This window comes from Enhydra lutris, unplaced genomic scaffold (assembly GCF_002288905.1).
Source record: "Enhydra lutris kenyoni isolate GAN:26980312 unplaced genomic scaffold, ASM228890v2 scaffoldscaffold9, whole genome shotgun sequence".
NCBI lineage: Eukaryota > Metazoa > Chordata > Mammalia > Carnivora > Mustelidae > Enhydra > Enhydra lutris.
In genome coordinates this window covers 1970385-1987825 of record NW_019154093.1, presented here as the reverse complement: position 1 = coordinate 1987825, position 17441 = coordinate 1970385, and the positions used below count along the sequence as shown (strand labels likewise).

The following is a 17441-nucleotide window of genomic DNA, read 5'->3' as shown; positions in this document are numbered from 1 at the left end:
AACTATAAACAGCACCAAAAAAAAAAAAAAATGAAGTACTTTAAGTATAAATCTAACAAAATATGTGTACAGAAAAGTTTAAAACATGAAAAAAAAATTTTAAACCCAAGTGAAGGAGCCAGTCCACATTCATGGATTAAAAAACCGGACACTGCTAAGATGTCGATTTTTCCTGACCTGATATACAGACTCAGTGCAATACCAATGAAAAGCCCAGTAAGGTAGTCCACAGATATGGCAAACTGATTCTGAAATTCACATGGAAGGGCAAAGAACCTCGAACAGTCGACAAAATAGTGAAAAAGAAGAGCAGCTTTTCCTGGCTGTGGCTTGGCCCCATGAGGAGCTCCAATCTACTTAGCAGTCATGACGTGCAACAGTCCGTGCAGGTCCTCTAATGCAAGAAGACAATCACAGCAGTGGCGCACTGCAAACAGGGTAGTGGCCTCATCAAGATGAATGGGCAGCCCCTGGAGATGATCATGTCAGGCACACTGCAGTACCAGTACATTTCTTTAAGACATCATTTGATTCATGTTAGTCCAATCCCCGTGAACCTGCTTTGTGTCTGGGCAAGGAGCGATTTGCTGTGGACAACCGAGTCCAAGGTCACGTGGCTCAGATTTACACAATTGAAATTGGCCACTCCATCTCCAAAGCCCTGGTGGCTATTATCAGAAATAGATGGATGAGGCTGTGGAGAAGGAGATCAAAGACCTCTGCATTCAGTACAACCAGACCCTGTTGGTAGCTGTTTCGCAGTGCTGCGAATCCAAAAAGTTTGACAGTCCTGGTGCCTGTGCGTGCTACCAGAAATCCTACCGATAAGCCTATGGTGAGGATCAGGGTTTACCTTTATAATAAAGAATTGTCACAGTACTTAATTGCCACAAAGAACAAATTTAGAAGACTTGTGCTATCTGATTTCAAGACTAACAATAAAGTTACAGTAACTAAGACAGTGAAAGTTAGACACATAGATCAGTGAAATAGAACAGAAAGCCCAGAAATAGACCCACATAAATATAGTTGATATTTAGAACGGAGCAAAAGAAACCAATGGATAAAGGATAGTCTTTTCAACAAATGGTGTTGGAACAATTAGACATCCATACGCACAAAAAAAAAAAAAAAAAAAAACAGGCACAGACTTTATATCTTTCACAAAATTGACTCAAACTTGGTCATAAACCTACCTGTAAAATGCAAAACTATAAAATTTCTAGAAGAAAACACAGGAGAAAAGCTAAGTAATCTTGGGTTTGGCTGCAAGTTTATAAATACAACTCCAAAAGCGCCTTACAGGGAAAACAACTGACTAGTTGAAGTGTACTAAACCTGAAAAATTTTGCTGTGAGGAAGACACTGTTTTTTAAAAAAATGAAAATATAAGGCAGACATTGAAAGAAAATATTTGAAAAACCCATAGCTGGTAAAGGATTTATATCCAAAATATACAAGGAGCTCTGAAACCTCAACAATAAAAAAACAATCAGCCCAGTTAAAAAAAAAAATGAGTGAAAGATCTGAACAGATACGCCACCAAAGAAGACATACAGATGTCCAGCGGGTGTATGAAAAGATGCTCAACATCATTTGTCATTGGGGAATTGCAAATTAAAACAACAAGGAGAGGGGCGCCTGGGTGGCTCAGTGGTAAAAGCCTCTGCCTTCGGCTCAGGTCATGATCCCAGGGTCCTGGGATCGAGCCCCACATCGGGCTCTCTGCTTAGCGGGGAGCCTGCTTCCTCCTCTCTCTCTCTCTGCCTGCCTCTCTGCCTACTTGTGATCTCTGTCTGTCAAATAAATAAATAAAATCTTTAAAAAAATTTAAAAAAAAAAAAACAAGGAGATAATACTACATACCTATTAGAAAAGTTAAATTTTTTAAAAAATTAATAATGCCAATTGCTGGCAAGGATACAGAGTAACGGGAATCCTCTGTCATTGCTGGTGGGAATACAAAATGGTACCGTTTCTTTAGAAGACAGCTTGGCAGTTTTTCACAAAGCTAAACATAGTCTTACTGTCTGATCCAATAGGCACACTCCTAGCGATTTACTACTATAACCACACACACACACACACACACACACACACACAAATTCATACAAATATTTATAGCAACTGTGTTCACAATTGCCCCAAACTTAAGCAACCAACATGTCCTTCAATAGACGAGCGGAGAAACAGACTGGGATATATCCAGATAATGAGATATTATGCAGTGATTAAAAATACATGGGCCATCAAGCCACAAAAACATATGAGTGGATTTTAAATATGTATTGCTAAATGAAAGAAGTTTGAAAAGGCTCGTACTCCGACTCCATTGATACGTCATTCTGGAAAAGACAAAACTACGGAGATGGTAAATGGATGGTTTTCCCCATCACACACAATTGCACATCTCAAAAAGCATTTCAAATGTAATTTCTCAAAGTTTGGGCTCCCAGTCTTCCCTCCACAGCTGGAGCTCTGTTGTCATCACCTCCATTCACTCATGCAGTGTCTGGAGTAAGAAACCTAAGGAGCCACCTTGATACCTCCCTCCACATCACCTCCAACACCCCGCCTCTCTCCAAGCCCCAATGACCTTGTGTCCTAAGTATCTGGCTAAGCTGCCCACTTGCCCCAGCTCCAGCTCCAGCACCTCCTGTCTGCATGCTTGTGTCATGACTGGTGTCCCTGCATTCTCTCTGCCCAACCTCTCCTCCCCACACCCACCCCCCGTTGCAGTGCATTCCCCGTCCATCAGCCATTGTGATGTTGGGAAGAGGGTTGTGCTCATGGCTTCCTTCCAGTCAAGGATACTTCCACCATGTATCCCCCTGAGTCGAAATATGTCTCTTTGGTCTCTAAAGCCCTCCGGGGTCCATCTGTCTTAGTCAACTCACAGTATGACCTTTCTCTCTCTTTCTTTCCACTGGGCTCTGGCCTCACTGGTGGGATGTGTGTGATTTGAGTGATGTTATCACTCAATGCTTCCTGATGATGTCGTGCTCACCACACCACAGGGCCTTTGTACATGCAGCCCCTCCTCCAAGGCAGACCATTCTTGATGGCCTCACCACCATCCGTCTCAGCTGCACTCAGTGCTCAGGGGCCCAAGCCTGCTCTCCTGCAGGAAAATAAAGAAAGGAAAAGAAAGGTCTCATTGCAAAACCGCCCCAGGGATTCACAACCCCCAAACAGTGGAGATGTAAGCAGGATCTACGATAAGGAGGACAACTTGAGGGTGGACTAAAGGCAGGGTGTGTGTTGGGTAGGTTCACGAGAGCTCCAGAAAGACATTGCTTGCTCCTTACTGGCTTCCTCTGGGTGTACCTGGGACTTGTTTTCATTAATGCCTTTTTCGAGTAGCTTCACAGATCATCGTGTCAAGGTGTTATCCAGTGTTTTTCAAGAAGCTCCACTTTTGTGGAAAATACCTAGTGATGGTGAAGGGGGCAGAGCAGCTGTCCCCTCTCCCGGCCCTCAGCCACCTTTCCATCTGTAGCCATGTCCCTTCTGGCTGCCTCGCCAACCTGAGCAATGTCGGAGAGAAACTCGGCTGGATACTCATTACGTCAGAGAACCCAGAATTTACTCAGTGACTGCTGCTGGTGGGGAAAGCTGAGCGCCCCTCAGATCTGTGCAGCAGTGACAGAATGGGTCAAAGGGAGAATGGGGGGTGTGGGAGATGGCTGGGGCTAAAGCAGAGTCGGGGAAGTGAAAAGTGGGGAGGAGGGCTCAGAGAAGCCCAGCTAGTGTGAGCAAGGACCAAGTCCTAAGGGCCACTGCCTCATTCTGGGCCACCACCTCAAAGTGCTTTTGACACTTAGGATCTGGTTAACCTTCCTGTGACATCGGCTCCCCAGGCGAAGTTTGTTTGTTTGTTAAGCTTTTATTTATTTATTTGAGAGAGAGAGAGCGTAAGCATGCATGATGGGGGGAGGGGGGAGAGGGAGAAGCAGGCTCCCCACGGGAGCCTGATGCTGGGCTCGATCCCAAGACCCTGAGACCATGACCTGAGCTGAGGGCAGACGCTTAACCGACTGAGCCACCCAGGCACCCCTCCCCAGGCCACGTTCTAAAGAGCCTTCTCTGCAAGTCGGCAGTGCCTTTTCCTCGCCACATGGATCTGACTCCGTTTTGGTCCCCAACAGTGCCAAACACGGTGTCCAGCTCTTTGGGAGAACTTGGGAAGATACTGGTGGAATCGGACCGAATGTGAGACAGAAATTGAGCTTGTTTTTAAGGGTCGCATTGGAGCATGGAGGTAATGTGTTTATAAATAAAAATCATTGTCTGTAGGCCCCTGGAGAGTGCAGCGTTTCAAGAAAGGCTTTGGGCACATCATTCTATAACGTGCGGAACTGCTTTCTCTTGTAAATAGTCTCTGCTTGTAAGGCTGGTTCGCACACACGTGTAAATTACAGAGGTAATATGTGACTTTGTAGAAAGAAAGGGCAGGGGGAGAGAGGAACAGGTGGTTGGATGCATGAGCCTGGAGCTCAGAGAGATGTCCAGGCTGAGACGTACATTTGGGACCATCAGCCGATGAATGGCATGGAAAGGCCACACGTAAGTCTGGTGAGGTCCCTGAGGGGCTGAGGGAGAACAAGAAGGAGAGAACTAAGGGCAGAGCCCAGGGACAGTACAAAGTTTATGGGTTGAGGAACCAGGAAAGAACCAGCCAAGGAGACAGACAAGGAGTCAGGGAAGCAGGGGGAGAACCAGGGAAAGACAGGATCCCCAAGCAGAGAGAAGGGAGGGTTTCTGGGGGGAGTGAGCTGCTGTGCTGTATACTGTTAGGCCAAGTGTCACGGCAAGTTGACTGTTGGGTTTATCAATGCATCGGTGACTGGTGACCTTAACAAGAGCAGGTGCAGTGGAGAGCTGAAATCCAGTTCAAGCGGAGTAAAGAGTAAAGGGAAGGAGGGGACTTGGTGCTTCTTGCTCTGCTGGGCTGGGAAGCAAGGGGAGCAGAGAGGTGTCAGGTTGGCTCATTCTAATTTGGGGGGATTACAGAGTCCGTGCTGTGTTTGCAGACCAACAGGAGTGACCCAGAGGAGGTGGGAATGCTGATGATGTCAGTGAGAGTGATGGGACCTCGGACACACAAGGCCGTGGGCAGGGATGGAGAGCCCAGGTGCTCCGACGATCTCAGCACATGAGGGGCTCTCTGAGGGTCTCTTAATATGGCGTACATCCCTCAGATAGTTATCTGTGTACAAACCAAGATTATTAAAATCATTAGCATGCTGTTCCTATTTTTCAGCAACCTACTTTTTTTTATCCAAAAACATACCATAGACTTTCTCCAAAGTCGGAGCATGGAGGCCAAAATCAATTGTTTCAATGGCTGTTTCATGCTCAATTTTATGGATGTGCAGTAGCTTAGGTAATCCACCTCTTCCTGATGGAGAGTTGGATTTCTCCAATCTGTTATTACAAATAACATGATAGCGAAGATCCTATAACATCGTAGTGAAGATCCTTACATAGTTTGCACTCTCAAGTATTTCAGAATGACCGACTCCCAGAAGTGAACTTGCTGGGACAAAGGGTATGTGCATTTTGAATGTTGACAGACACTGCTCCAACGTCATCCACTAAGGTGACCCTGGGGAACATCCCACTAATAGGACTCAAGAGAGGGAGTATCATATGGGTGGGGGTGAGCTGCTCATCTCTGGGCTGCGGGAACATGCCCATCCGGCTGGTCCAGGGGCTAGAAAGGAGGAGAACTGGACAGGGGCAGAGAGAGAAGGCGAATGGGAGACAGCAGCACAGAGCTGGGGAGCTGTGGGGTGCCCTGGGGCAGGGAGTCGGGGCTTTGGCTGGCCCCACAAACCACTCACATGGGGACCCTGCAAAGGGTCGGCATCTCCCTGCCCAACCACAGCATCTGAGCCCTGCGGGTGCAAGGAGGGGACAGACAAGAAAATGAAGTTGTCAGTGTCCAGCCAGAGACAGCGGGACGCCCACTGACAGTCACCCTCCTCTTCTTCCTCACTGACACCACCCCTGTTTTGTTTGCGGGCAACAATTTCTCAGCTTAAAAGCCTTATGCTCAACCCCAACAGTCAGTCCTGCGACACAGGGTGAGGTCTTGAGACGGGGCATCAGCGGGGCTCACCGTGGACCCTGCACCGCCCATCCTGAGAGGAGCCCTGCGGTCCAGCGGGGGCGGTGTGCTGGGACGTCAGGGGCAATTGCACACAGTGAAGACACTCAGGGGGAACAGAGGAGGACGCCGGGTGCCAGGAACGTCCACCTGCTGGACCTTCACCGGCCCCCTGACTCATTAGGAAGCAAACTGGATTTGCTTACACTTGTTGGCCAGGCTCCCGATACTCTGCGGAATGCCATCCTCTCCGTGCAAGGGGCAGTGTGGGGGGACAAGGCAGCAGGCCAACCTCCGGGAAACCAGGCCCCCTCCCTCTTCGCCACTGGCCACTTGCGAGGGGTGGAGGGGCCGGGCCTCTCTGAGCCCCCATCCCCTGTCGGTAACAAGGGTGGCACTCCCAGAATGCCAGTCTCCCAGGAACAAGGGATGAGAACATGCCACAAACTCTGCAGGTTCTGTCCTGGGAAGTGGGGAGGCGGGGGCCGGTCCTATCTCTGACCGGGCAGCAGATGACCTTGGACAACTGCACCCCCACCCCTGGCCCCGTACTGCTGTCTGGCTCTCCACTGTCTCATGTTTCAGTAGGATAGTGGTTGGGTGCCCTTTGTGGTGAAGGACGACACTGTTCAGGGGGGAGGGGACGTCAGTGCGTAAGTGTTGACTTCAGGATGGCTGATGGTCCCACCCAGGGCCATGAGGACCACGGCTCATTGTGCAGGCAGAGAGGCCAGGGGTATGGTGGGAGAGCGTTCCCTTGGAATGCTCCTCCTCTCCTGGGCCTCTGTGTCTTCCCTGTAACATGCGGGGTTTGGGCTGGACGACCACGGATGGCCTCATCATCTCTCATATTCTTGGAGTTACCGTTGTTACTTTCAGACCAGCAGCGAGGCAGGCTCAGGTGACGAGGTGAGGGTCAGCTATCAGTCGGGAGTGTGAGGAACCCCAGGATCGCCTGGGAGAGGTCTCCAGCAGGGTCCAGCTGGATGCGTCTGCTGAGACATCATCTGTCCACTCATGAGGAAGGATGGAAGGGGCCAGGGAGGTAATGAGGGACCCCTCCACTCACTCAGGGCAGGGGGCTCTGGCCCATGCAGGCTACCCCACCCGGTTTGAGCAAGAGCCAGGCTTGCCCTGCAGACAGTTCTCCATAGCGCAGCACGGCTCTGAGCAGACAGGCAGACACTGGACAAGCTCCCTCTGGGAAGACCTAGGTCTTCTACTAATGAGCTGTGTGATCTTGAGACAGTCCCTTAACCTCTCTGGGTCTCTGTTGCCTTATCTGTGAGCATGACAGCATCCGACCAGGTACTTTTCGAAGATCCTTCCAACACTAAAATGTAGGATTCTAGATCTAGGTCCATAGCAGCTGTATTTTCAGCAGATGATGGAGAAGATGAAATGAGACCAGCTCTGTGCTGTGGATATTAGGTTTTCTCCCCTGTTCCTCCTGAATTTTTTTCATACATTTGCTTTTCTTGTCCTCTGCCCTAAGCCCAGTAGAGGATAGCTGTAGAGCAATACCATCCAATACCTTGGTATCCTTTTACCAGGAAAGCTGTGCCCACAATTCCACCCTCCCCTACTTTCAGCCCATCCTGGGATCAGGCTGGGTCAAACTTGTCCCCCACTGGATGAAGCCAATCACCCCCTTGACCTTCCAGGGAATGGGGCGTGGCCCCTGGAGCCAATGGGAGTCAGCTCAGGACTTTGGATCAGGTGTTGGGGAAGCTGTCTCTTCACTACTGGACTCCAGTCTGAATGGAAAACCATCTGGACCCCGAGAAGGGCAGCTCAGCACGGGGCAGCTCAGCACAGCCCAGCACCGGGGAGAGATGCTACAAAACCACACAGAAGGTTCTGGTAACATCATCTGAGCCACTGCAAGGTCTCACTAGAGGCCCCTCCACCCATCCCTGAGCTTTTCAGTGACATAAAGCCAACCAGTCCCTTCCGAGGTGGCCCTGAGGTTCCCGTCACAGGAAATGAAAGAGCCTAATGGCTGCTTCCCCACCAGCGCCTAAGTTTCCAAGCTGAGACCAGCACAAAACTTGGCTGCCTCAGCTTCTCCCCCACACCCGGGTGTGAGTCAGACTCATCTCCCGCTGTCCTATCTCTCCGTTCTCCTTCCTCCCACAGAGAGGAAGCTGCAGAAACCACCCCATAATGGCATCTCCAAGGGCAAAGGCGCAGGATCCCCAGACTCTAATGAACCGAGCAGCGCTGTCCCCACCCGGCCTGGCCTCACACGGTGACTGGGAGGGCTGCTGTGTCAGCACGGTGGCACGGTGGCTGCCAAGGCTGACTTGCATTCCTCTGGCCAAGGCAGGTTTGAGTCGGAGGCCACCAGTCAGATTTAAAGCTGGGTGCAGACAGAGCAACCACACAGAACCCCGAAAGTCAAGGCTTAATGTGGGAGCCGTCTTACAAACGACCTTGCTCTGCAGATGTGCAGACTAAGCCCAGAGAGGCTGAGGGACTTACCCAGGTCACAGAGTGGTCTGGAGGCTGACCTGGGTCAGAGCCCAGATATCCCCATTCTGAGTCCAGCTGCTCCTTCTACCTCATCAAGGTATCTTCCAGGATTAGACATGTTTCCTCCCCAGTCCCCCCAGGACTTTCTCCTTCCCTTTGGGATTCTTGAGAGAGACAAGTCTAAGCAGCCCTCCCGGAGAATCCTGGCTGTCTCCCCAAGTCTGCATTATACTGGATGCCCCCATTCTGCTCCAGTATCTCTCAGCTCTTCTGTCCGTAGGCCCTGCCACCGTGGATGCAGAGGGGAAACGGAGGCACACTGCAGTGTCCGCTGCCCTGATCCCCATGCCCAGGTGGAGGTGTGAACTCGGGTGCTGCTCCTTTTCTCAGATCTTGTGGGTGCCCCTCCTTGCCCCGAATCAGGATCTCCCCATTCCCAACTCCAATGGTGGGACACCCCTGCTCCATCTGTCTTGCTGATGGGAGGCCTGGAAGACCCTTCTGGCCCGCTGTCACCAGCCCTGTCTCTCTAAATGCTGAGTCTAGTTCCAGATCCCCTGGGGCTGGGCCTTCCTCCCAGCCTAGGGGTAGACCCTCGTCCAGATGCTGCTGCTCCACGCCGGGGGTACCCCCATGAGGACCCACCCTCCTACAACGCCGTGGAGCCCAGAGCCCCCTCAGACAATGGGCGATGGGACAGTGAGGGCCAGAAGCTGGGCCCCACATCACCCCCCACCCAGCTCAGCACATCATCTGTGCCCCCAGCTCAAGGTCCAACCACTTCCTCCCAAGCATCTCCTGTGAGCCGGCTCTTCAGAGAGCTTCCCCTCCCCTGGGACTCTGGGAGCCCCAGTGACGGGGGGCTCACCAGTTCTGCCTTCCAGGCGGGGAAGCTCAGGATCTGAGAGGTTAAGTCACCACCCCAAGGCCACCTACCTGACCTTAGGGACCTCTGAAGGGGATCCACACTCATCCCCACCCTCCCACTGCCCTGACTGTGGGGATGTGCTTTTCAGTAACCTCCAGGCACCGCCCCACACAGCTGTCCACTTCCTGATCCCTTCCTGCCTGTTGTTCACCTGGAATCACCCTGTTTATCCAGCCAGTGAATGTCAGACATCATCTCTGGCACCGGAGGTCATGACTGCATAGACATGTGTGAAAGGCCAGCCCCGCTCCCGAGAGGCCTATGTGACCACCCATCACCACACCATGTCTGCAGGAGGCCGCTTGGCTCCAGACTTTGTGTCCATCATGGGCTTCAGCGTGATCCACACTGGTTTGTGGAGGTCAGGGGCCTTCAGACGAAGATCTCCGCAGCGAGCCCTGGACTGGGGCAAACATGCAAGGCCATCATTGAGCTGTTTGGGTAAAACACAATGACCAGCAGAAAATTTTAATGAAACTCTTGCTGGCGTGAATAACTGAGCAGGAGATCTAAGTACATCGACTTCCCCGGTGCCAGCTCTGGAAGGAAGGCTGGGGGAGCCCCAGCTTCAGGTGCAAGAACTGTGGGAATCTGCAAGCACCCTGGGTACTGTGGGGCGAAGACGAGTCTCCGTGCTTGCCAGCCCCAGCAGCTGCCCCATTATCTCTCCCCTCAGGGAGGTCATTCTCTCCCCGTTGCCTGCTCCACTTGGCCCAGCAGGAAGTGGCAGGTGAGAGGAGCTGATGGAAGCAAGAGACAGGAAAACAAGAGGGGTCCAGGGTTGGAGTCCGGAATCCAGCTGAACCCACGGGAGAAATCATGATGCTGGCTGCGTGATCTTAAGCAACTCACTATACCTCTTAGAGCTTCGGTTTCCTTATTGGAAAAATAAGGACTCTAACTCCCACCTCTTTAGAAATGTAGGCTATTTTCTCCAGTCAGTCCATCCTGCCCTGCTCAGCTCGCCTCCTGGTAAGTTACTCCCCCCCCCCCGCCCCACCCACCTCCGTCACCAATCTGCAGTCTATTAACAGTATTGAGGTGGACCCCTGGTCCACACCAGACGTATTCTCAGGTTTTCTCTCCCTGGAATCTGCTTGGAATGGAGGGACAGTCTATAAGCTGTGGGAGCCAGCTGGAAGAGCATGTAGCTCGGGGCTAGAGGCCACCATTTTGGCACGACCGTGGTGGGAGGACCCAGAGTAACCAGTAACTCAGAGTGAAGAGGAGGAAGACGGGCAGAGGAAACTAGAGACAAGTCATCCTGTAGCTCCAGTCAGAGGCCTAGACAGAGACAGGAAGACCCCGGGCCCTAGAACTCCAGCTCTTCTGTTTCAGCTGGGGTCTGAGGGGGTCCTTGTGTCCATCCACTAAGCCATCTTTCCCCTTGACCTCCTTTGTGTGGGTCTGGGAACCAGTGAGGCATCTTCTCTGTGACATATCTCAGAAAACTCAACCCAAACTGGCTTGAGCAAAGGAGACTCAATTGATTCACGTCATGGAAACCTTCAGGTCTGGGGCTGGTTTCAGAAACAGCTTGAAAGGGCCTCCAGTGACATCACCAAAACATGCCTCCTCTCTGCCTCTCCTTCACACATTGTCTTCATTCTCGGACTACACCTAAAATGGCGGCAAGAGCTACCAACTCTGAACTTCCAAGGTCAAATTCAGTGGCAAAGAGCAAGAGTCTCTTTCTCAGACACCCCAATAAAAGTCCTATTGTGTCTCATTGGCTCCATTGGGTCTTATGCCCTCCAACCACAAGCTACAGAACTCCATTGCACAGACTGGTTTAAGCCTCTATTCCAGGGCCCACCATGAGTTACGGGGCAACCTCTCCCACCCAGAGTGAGGAAGGGACGGACCCACAGACAAAGCCAGCACAACTGCTCTAGGAAGAAGATGACACGCAAGCCAAGACAGGACTTCAAAGGGGAGGGAAGGGTGAAATGAGGTCCCCCATGAAACACATCTGTATGATTTTCTCCTCCTTTTTGCCCCCACATTGGTAGCTCTTCTGTACAGCCGATGAGTACAAGTAAATTTGAATCTGAGTCACATGATTGGCTTGTATCAATGTCCAACCCTGGTTGTGATCTTGTCCTACAGTTTTATAAAATAATACCATGTGGGGGGTGGATCTGGGTAGAGGGTGCAAGGGATCTGTCTGTATTCTTTTTTCTTTTTTAATGAAAATGTTAAAATTAAATGTTAATAAATTCCCCCACAAGGGTACAAACACTTCCTGAGCTGGGTGTTGGTGGTAGGATCCCCTTTGCCCATGTCACTTGGTGGTACAGATGGGGGTCCTGTTAGACCCAGGGGAGACAGGGCTGCCTTCCATTTCGAGGTTGGGGATAATAGAGAAACTGGTTCTGGGTCTCCTCATTCAATGGGCGGGAGGCCTGAGACTCACCAGCACCACGCTTTCCCTCCAGTTCTGGGCCCTAGACCATTGACCTCCCTCTGTCCTCTCTTCAGCGTGCTCCTTTCATTGTTTCTCACATCGTTTCCAGAACTGATAGTCCTTCCCAATGGGGAGGAGCAGAGCAAGACCTCTGTATTATTTCTTATAACTTCATTCGGCTCTGCAGTGATCCCCAAATAAAAATTGAAAAATAAAATAAACATACACAAGAAAAAAAAAGCAATAAAATTAATTAAGACTAACACCGCCAGTCTCATTGGATCACCACAGAAAGTGAAGTAATGCATGCAAAGAAATTAGCCCGGGCCTGGTGCTCAGGGGGATGCATGACGGATAATCATTTCTTCTCCGCTAATTTAGGAATGCTGTGTTTCCTAAAGTTTCGGGGAACTAAAAACATAATTGTTATATACAACCATAAATTGTCTTGTATAGACGGGAGTGAGTCGATCCAGAATTCCTAATGGCTGCTACCACTACTGTTAGTGCTTCTGTGGGAAAATATAGCCCAAACTCCAGACACCAGCTGCACATCCTCCCACCCCTAGGCCGCCCCAGAACGGAGACCACATTGTCTGGGAACCCAAAGCAGAGACGGCGGGGCCTTACTGACGCAGGGGACGGAGTGAGGGTCCACAGAGTCCAGGATTGTGAACGTGACTCAGGTTCAGGGTCATAGAGCCCCAGCGACCCCTCCCACGTGGGCTCCATGTGTGGACCCTCTCACCCATCTCTGAGGAACGGACCAGTATTCACCCATTCCACAGCCAAGGGGATTGACACTCTGGGAGGTTAAGGAATTTGTCCAGGTTCCCAGTGGAGATCTAAACTCCAGACCTCGAGCCCCTGCCCTGACCACGGCACTCACGGCCCCTCGACTCCTCAGCATCCATTTGCGCGGCTTCGAGGGCTCGTCTCCTCAACCACCGTGGGAAGTAGAAGCTGATCGGATCACTGACCTCCATCTACATAGGAGGGAACTGAGGCCCAGAGAAGGGAGGCAACTTGCCGGAAGTCACACAGCAAGCAGGGAAGTGAGGAGCCCTGTGTGCCCTACTCCTCCGTGGTTCCTTCCTCTGCTCCCCACTTCCCACCCCACAACACCTCTCAGAGGAAAGCACAGACAGGGCCCCCCTTCTCTTTGGGGTGGGGGGACTCTTGAGCTCACAGAGAAGCCTCTCTTTGCAGTACCTCCTGTCCTGGTGGCCCAGCCCCCCACTCCACCCAACCGGCCCTCCTGGTCTACACCACATCCTCTCTCCTCCCCCTTCACTGAGCCTTGGGGCTGTTCCTTCTTTGATGTGTCTGTTTTAATAATTACCTTCAAGGAGAGAATCCAGGAGGTGAACACAAAAGACCTACCCCTGATAATTGAAGGTGTTGGGCCTCAGAGGAGGAATTGGCCAGGACGGCCCCTGCACTGACAGGCCTACGGCATCTGGCTGGGCAGAACAGCCACCCTCCCCTGCTGCTGCCTCTGTGCCCCTGGAGCCAGGGTCTCTGCCAGGAGTGGGATCAATGGGGCATAGAGCAGAGGGAGACATCCAGGGTTCTGGGCCCCAGTGGCTAAGAACGGAGCAGGAGGGCGCCAGGGGAGTCGGCCCTCCGCCAGTAGTGGCTCCAGGCTGCCAGAAAGACGCAGGCAGTGTAGCCATCAGCCCAGCCTGGCCTGGGCACCAGCAGAACCTAGCAAGGGACGCTGCAGAGCCTCTCTCCAGACTCCCTGCTCCTGACTCAGTGCTGGTCTCTGCTGATGCCCTCTGCCCCGGTGGGGGAACTCCGCTTTCCAGGCCTGGCCTTCCACATCCCCCTGGGATTACACTGTGCAACCTCCCTCCTGCCCAGTCCATGCCCTGTCCTGGACGGGAACTGCCCAGGCCTGGCCCTGTGGGACACACCCAGAAGACGGGCTGCAGACAAGTCCCAGCTGGCCTACTCCCACTTCCCCACCCCTGCCCCACTCATCTTGAGAAGAGTTCAGACAGTGAGGGGAGAGTCTGGGCCCCCTGCAGGCTCCCTCCAGACCCCATGACCTGGGGAGGTGGGCGGGGCCTGGGGTGCATGTGCCTTCAGCTTGGACACTTACCATCTGTGTCACTCAGGCAAGTGACTCACCTCTCTGAATCCCAGCTTCCTCACCTCAAAGTGCAAAAACACCACCTCCTTTTCCCCCTGTAGACTTCACCTTCCCCACCTCTGAATTGCAAAATCAAGCCCATGTCCTTGGGCTCGTCCCTGTCTGTGTTTCCAGCCAGCACGTGACCTCCACAGGGCAGGACTGAGCCCATCTTGCTCACCACCCTGTCCCAGTGCCCAGCATGCCGCAGGCCCTCAGTAAATACTTGTAATGTGAATGTATGAGCGAGATGAGTTCTGACCGCTCTGGGTCCTCAGCGAGCCCAAGCCCTCCGTGGACCAGCCCAAGCAGCATCACCCAGGGGCTTGCTGGAAAAGCAGCAGCTCAGGACAACCCCTCCCCCACCGCCCTCCGGGGTTAGAGCTGCACCCACAGGACCTCAGGACAGGTGCATCCAAATCCCAGGAGCCCTGGAGCCTCGCACCACCCCCTGGCCCCCACCACTCAGCCACCTTCCGTGATGCTCACTCACAGGTCACCTCCCAGAGCCTCCGCCTTCCCCTCTGAAAACCAGCAGTTCTACCCCCTTTCCCTGGGGATGGTCAGGAAGGTTAAGTGGATGGTGGACCTGACATACCCGCTCCCAGGAGACGCTCTGTAAATGGAACTCTGTCTCCTTCTCTCCCTGGTCCCCACTCAGGCCACCGCAGGAAGTACCCAAGCAGCTGTGTCTGGCCACAGGCCAGCTCTGGAAGTCACTGCAGCCCAGGCTGGGAGCACACCTGTCCTCGGGAGCCCAGGGCTCTGGTCACCAGCTGAAACCAACCGCCCTTCTCTGGCAGGAGAGGGACCCAGTCCCCACTACACACCGGTTGCCCACCCACCATGCCTGCCTGGAGCTGCGGCCCTTTCTGAAGCCTCGGCCTGATGCCGCCCTGTGTGCCTCCCTCTGACTGTCCCTCTCCATGGGGAAGGTGTCCCCTTCCTTGCTGCCCGGCTGCCCCCGCCTACTCTGTGTCACAGCCGCCACCTGCACTCTGGCTACCCAGCCTCTGCCCCCTGCCCCCTACCCCCAACGATGCCCAGCAAGGCTCAGGCCACAAGGCCCAGTGATCTGGGTCAGGAAGGTCCATCCAATTCTGATGTTCCAAGATCAAGGATGTTGGTTCTCTGTGGCTGTCCTCCAGCCTCAGCCACATGAGCCTCACTCCACCCCCTACCTCTCCCCAGGTCCCAAGTCTCATGTGCCCACTTGATTGTCCATTTGGATGATGTTCAGTAAGCAGAGGGCCGATGACCAGGATGGAGCAGAGAAGCCCCAGCCGGTCCACTCCACCTGCGGGGTGGGCTGGGGCTGAGGCTGGTGGGGGCTGTGCAGATCTGCGGGGCCCAGCCACAGTGTGAGGACATGTCCGTCTCTGGGCGTGGGGGCTGCGCAGATGTCAGTCCTGGGAAGGCGGAGGTGGCTGGTTCTGAGCCCTGGGGGCTCTGTGTCCCGATACTCTCAGTGGCTATTGCAGAGCTGTGGGTGCCCCAACCATGTCCCCAGAGTAGGGTGGCAGACTGTCAAGTATTCCCCAAACCAAGAAGGCACTTTGCAACCAGAGAACGAAGCCGGTGACTCCATACAGTTGACACAATTTTATTCGGGGTAATTTACTGACGGGGAGGATCTGACGGAAGACATTCTGTGACAGCGGTAGTAATTCTCCACAAAACCCAGACCTTACCCACAGATTTTATAGGGTGAGGGGACATGCAGAAGAGCACTGCCGTGATATCAAAGGGCTTGCATGCGCCTCAACAGCTAACCTTTAATTAGATCTTGCGGCACCTCCTATGCGGGGAGCGGAAGGATGGTGTTCCTGCAGATGCACGGGAGGCCAAAGCCAGTCTCCCCCCATCCCAGCCTCGGCGGGCATTTCAAAGGTGTATGTGTTAATCTCCAAGGGGCCTGGAACGCAGAGCCCCAGAGAGACCATCCAGGGAGCATGAACGAGGTGGAGAACCAAAGATGGATCAGTATTGTCAACACTCCTACACCCACCAAGGAAGGCTGCCCACAGAGGACACCTGCGGCTCTCCGTGCCTCCTGTTCCCTCCATGAGAGCGTGCCCAATGGCATTCATGAAACAGGGCACTCGCCACGGGCCAGGACGCAGCTCTGAGAGGGACAGAAAAAGCCCCAGCCTCGTGGAGCTGACATTTAGTGGGGTGACAGACATTAACAGACTCAGCTGTATCAAGAGTCAGGGAGTAACACGTGCTAAGGAGACACAAGACAGGATGAGGGGCGGAAGTGGCTGTGTGCGGGTTAAAGGCTGATGTGACCCCAGACGGAGGGTGGGCTCCAGTGCTCATCCCGCATGCGTCTCCAGCCAGACATAGCCGGCCCAGGCTGGCCCTCGGCAATCACCTGTTACCTGAGCACCTACGGGAACAGAGCCCCCTCCTCTGGCCTTTGTCACCCAAGGGTTGGGGGGGGGCTGATCTCAATGCTCCCCTCTGTGGTGAGATGTCTCATAGGACTACATTCCTACAGGATTGGCATCCCTGCACCCCCTCTGCCCAGTGTCTCCAGGGTTCCTTCCCCAGCAGATGGGAAGTGGGCGGGGGGAGGGGTTAGGAGAGAGGTGGACCCCTCCCCAACTCCCTTCTCCAGTCAAAACTGCCCCCCCCCAGAGGGGAGGGTAGTGATGACTCTGACACCCCTCTCTCTAGGGGCAGAGCTTGTGGGGACAGAAGCAGGAAATGCCCCTCACAGAGCAGAGAAAATGACCCAGGACATACACTCTCCTCTTGAATGCAAATGCAGCCGTCCGTGGCAGGCTGAGTTCAGCCACACACGGGCTCCTGGGCACCCCCTCCTCCTCCCCCTTCCTGATGCGTGGCAGCTCTTCGTTTCCCTTGTAGTGCGGGTTTGAAGTGCATTGTTTTTCTCCCTTTGATAAAGTGTAATTCATTGAAGGCTCTCATGGTTATTTCATGTCTCCAAAGCACACTTTTCACAGGCAGATCAATTCCAAGAAAACACTTAAAGCCCATGGAAGTTAGATCCATTAACAAGTGCTAAGTGGCCAATCGCTCACGCAGGGGGGTCTTTGACAAAGACCAAGGCATGACAACGCTGCCAGGAGCCAGGAACAAGGTTTTACCAGTCTTTTCTTTTTTCCAGTCTGAAATCAAAGCTCGTTTTGGAGACCAAGGAAGATGATCAAGAGAGCAGCCAGCCGGCCAGCCCTGTGTGGGAGACAGAGAGGCCTGCCAGATCTCTCCCCCAGATCTCTTCTGCTCTGCAAAGGCTGTAAACATGTCAGCAAATCCGTGTCTCCGTGTCATGTCTGTCCGTCATGCTCACACGTGTGTGGACAGCAGGAAGAAGGAAATGTCACCTCCATGCCCAAGTTCAGTCGGAAGAGGA

General features: G+C 53.1%; 1 pseudogene; it reads left to right on the top strand.

Moving 5' to 3' along the window:
- The first annotated feature begins 338 nt into the window (after positions 1-338).
- LOC111143694 lies at positions 339-828 on the top strand (annotated as a pseudogene).
- The last annotated feature ends 16613 nt before the right edge of the window (positions 829-17441 follow it).